Source organism: Diadema antillarum, unplaced genomic scaffold, assembly GCF_040938485.1.
Source record: "Diadema antillarum isolate AM-2024a unplaced genomic scaffold, OU_Dant_1.0 seq00000586_RagTag, whole genome shotgun sequence".
NCBI lineage: Eukaryota > Metazoa > Echinodermata > Echinoidea > Diadematoida > Diadematidae > Diadema > Diadema antillarum.
In genome coordinates this window covers 1542935-1547111 of record NW_027271520.1, presented here as the reverse complement: position 1 = coordinate 1547111, position 4177 = coordinate 1542935, and the positions used below count along the sequence as shown (strand labels likewise).

At 36.6% G+C, this 4177-nt stretch overlaps 1 non-coding gene across 1 annotated transcript; it reads right to left on the bottom strand.

Annotated features, from left to right (window-relative positions):
- Positions 1–299: 299 nt before the first annotated feature.
- Positions 300–371, bottom strand: Trnae-cuc (transfer RNA glutamic acid (anticodon CUC)). Its single transcript has one exon. It is a non-coding gene; the product is annotated as a tRNA-Glu (tRNA).
- Positions 372–4177: the final 3806 nt, after the last annotated feature.

Below are 4177 nucleotides of genomic sequence, written 5' to 3'. Positions count from 1 at the left end.
TATACACGGGACCCGTCCTCAATGGGTTAAAATTCGCGTATCCGTTTTAAGAATTTAAAAAATAGATTCCTTTGACAAGCTAGTATAATAATGTATGTGTAAATGTTCTGTATTTTATGCTTTTGTTTGAAACGAAATAAAATGAAATGAAATTTTGCAGACGTAGGTAATCAGACCTCAATGGTAAAATTTTTTCACTTCTAGTTTAAAAGCTCCGATATGTATAAATATGTATAGATGAATATACATAACGACAAGAAAAAGATATGTGATCAAAGACAACAAAAAGCAAAAATGTTTTCCCACACCGGGAATCGAACCCGGGCCACGGCGGTGAGAGCGCCGGATCCTAACCACTAGACCATATGGGATTCTCAAGTGTCGGAAGCTGGTTTTGAATAGCCATAAGACTTTAGTTACTGCAGATGTACATGATACAGTCACTTCCACATCAACGAGACCTTGATAGCCAGGGAGGTGGCTCCCTGCTTATAGCACAGTCCGTGTTTCGAAGGCGCACGAGGTTTTATTTGAATTGAATTAAATTGAATTGAATTGAATCGAACTGAATTGGACTGATTTATCATAGTGTTGTTCTTTTACTACTGTTATCACGATTGCAGTTATGTTTTTTTTAATCATTATATTCATTTTCATCAGTGTTATCATTAATTCTTTAATTAGAATTGACATGTAACTGCTGTCGTTATCGATCTCATTATTGCCATTTCATCACTATTCTCTGAAGATAATTAAACAGAAACAGTGTTTATTGTTAAAAAAAGAAGAATAAATCGAAAACCTTCCGTCTTTTTTTTTAAGATTGAGAGGACTGCGAAAACAGTTAGACAGAGAGAGAGAGAGAAAAAAAAAGAGCGAGATAAATAGAAAGTTAGAGAGAAGGGGTGGGGTGGGGAGGGGAGAGGGGGATGGCCCTCCAGGAACAAAACAAAGTCTTTTCATCACACACCGCGGATTTGAAGATGAGGAATAAGTAAAAATTAAGTCATAAACACATAAACATTAAACACTTATGGAAACAAAGGCGCCCATTAGGCCCTATATTAAAGAACACAATTCGCACACGCACACACACACACACACACTTACTGTAACACTCAGTCACATAGAAACCCATACGCACAAGGCAAATGCACACATACATAGGCCTACATGCACGAACAGACCCAACATCACAGTGATAAAAAGAGCTTTTACATAGAGAAAGACACAATACTACAAGTATCCCCCCCCCCTTATATTTTGTTACTAGTGTACTCGGGTCCTTGCATTTACCAGTAAGGGAAATCACACTTCTTTCTTAATGAGTATATCGATGGTCGAATTCAAATCGGCGACACGTGATATAAAATTGTACTAGTAATGTACGTTCGTGTGTATGACAGTGGACTGTATGAGGTAAATGATGTATGTACGCGCAACGGAAGGGCTTACAAAATAATGTGCCCGTGTTCTTGGCGGGGCGGGGCGTTCGATCGCCGAGGAGCGATAATCAATGGAAATAATTGGCGACCATGTCCTTAGAGTGTCACGCTCGTCGTCAATATTGATATCGTCTTAGAAAGGACGGACATGGTATATTGACCAACATACCGTTTAGCCTTTATGTCGGGAAGACCAGACGATATGAATAATTCATTCTACAAGGTTAATGTCTCAGTTGATGTTGAGGAGAGCTATAGGTCACTTCATCTGCAAACGGTCAAATTCAAAATATCGCGCTTTGAGCATTATGCAGGCGCGAGATGGCAGAAATCAGTCGAAAAGAAGGCATGTAAAATATTTTTTAAAGGTGTGGAAATGGAGAACAACGTCTTAATAAAAGATAGTACACAATATTTTGAGTTTAAATGAGAAAACTTAAGTAGGTGTAATTTACTTAAGAAACAACATACTGATACATACGCTATCTTGATTGTTGGACCACGTTGGCGCGTTCTGCCGGCTAAACGTTTTTAGTGGAGATACTCGTTACTTCTTTGAAAATTTAATTAACTTTAATTCTTTATTATCTTTGGCACAATGTGTATCAATTAAAAAATGCCGCTGCCCTGGTTCAATGGTGCTGCTATTCTTAGAAATAATTTCCTTTATATATCCCATCTGTCCCGACCGCTTTGATGTAGTTTATATCAATGTAATCAAAATTTCTTAGTTAAAATGAAGGTGAGGTTAGGAAAAGTGCTTCCCAAAAAGGCTACAGTTGTATCGTATTTTCTGTATATTGCATGATAAACAAATTTAAATTTTTGTATTATAGGAAAAAATGTTTGTGGCAGTAGAGGAAAAGGTACTTTCATACTATTGTTACTTCATCAACGAGCATACGTGCATACTTTTATCGAGCATATTTAATGAGAAAGACAAATAAAAGAGATATAGAAAGCTTGTAGACAGTACTATCTTGGCGAACCCTTTCAGAAAAGATAGAATAAAAGAACATTGTTGTTCCAAACTACTTTAAAGTGAAGAAAAACGTTGTATCATCCTAAATTGAACACATTTGCATTGCATTGAACTGAAAAATTGAAATGAAAAAAAAAAAAACCGAACTTAAAATTGATATCAAATTGAATTGAATCGATTTGAATTTAGATCATGCTTTGACTGAATTGAGTTGAACTAACCTGAACTGGGTTTAATGCAGTTGATTTATTTGACCTAGAAAGCAAAATTTGACTAACTATGATCCGAAAATGAAAATGTTAAACATGAGATAAGCAATAAATGGGAAGAAAAGAAACAAACAAGCATTGAAAAGGAAAAGAAAGCGTTTACGTAGAAAAACAAACGAAAAGAACATTTACGTCAACGTGAAAGGATAGGGCCTATATATCAAACAAGACCAGGAAAGCAAACAGCGTGAACAGAACATGATGATACTCGAGGAAAGGGGGAAAGGGGAGAAGCCCTGAGGACAGAATCGAATAAAAATGCGAAGTATTGTTCTAATAATAATGGCAGTGATGATGATGATGATGATGATTATGATGATGATGATGACAATGATAATTGTAAGAAAATCATTAAGTATGATTATGATAAAGATGATAATGAGGATAAAATGACTTACCGCTACAAACATCAATCTAATTGGAATCTATAGTAATTTTGTTTTGCACATATATTATGTTGATCCCAGTCGATAATAATAATAATAATAATAATAATGATGATGATGATGATATTAATGATATATAATAATTATAATAATAGTAATAATGATAATAATGATAATGATAATAATAATAATAATGATGATAATAATGATAATAACAATAATAATGATAATAATGCTAATAACAATAATAATAATAATAACAATAATAATAACAATAATAATAACAAAGAAGAAGAAGAAGGAGAAGATGAAGCGGTGCATGGTTTTGAATGACCTATTCCATAATTATAGTGTGTTGGACGAGAAAACACTTAAAACCCCTTCATGTTGACGACTTTTTTCCCCGTTGTAAGGAAGCGATCAAATCGATAGTCAGGGCATTAAAGGGAAGCATATATCAAGAAGAGAGAGAGCGTGTGTGTGCGTGTGAGCGGAAGAGAGGGAGAGAGATAGATGGACAGACAGACAGACAGACAAACAGACATACAGATAAGCATACAGACAGACAGAGGAGGAGGCAAGACACAAGGATGCGTGACCAGCAAACGTGATCGTGATCGCTCATTATGGGCGTGACCTGAATGTAGCGAGACACACACAAACACACACACACATACACACACGCAGTTTGGTGGTAGTTGCCTCACGGAGAGATAAAATCGATCGCAGACATCCATTCTTTGACAAAACGATGCACGCAACCAACAATATGATGCTTGCAAACCAACTGCGATCGATACTACAGTCAAACAGCCTCAATAGCACCCCATCCACAAAGGGCCTCTTACATGTACGCGCAATCGATGCCCCGTGAATGGGTATCGTTCTGCGCCGCTAGTGGAAAACAGTATCGTCGATGAAAAGAAGGAGAGCGACCGATCGATAGCAGTCACCGAGTCGTCCTGTTAATACTGTTCCCCTTCTTGTATAAGAAATATGTTGGCATTAGAGCGTTTAACATGACGGGGAAAACATGCAGAACGAATGACAAGTGGTGTTTGGGGGCTGGCCATGTAAAAGATGAACAGAAGAAAA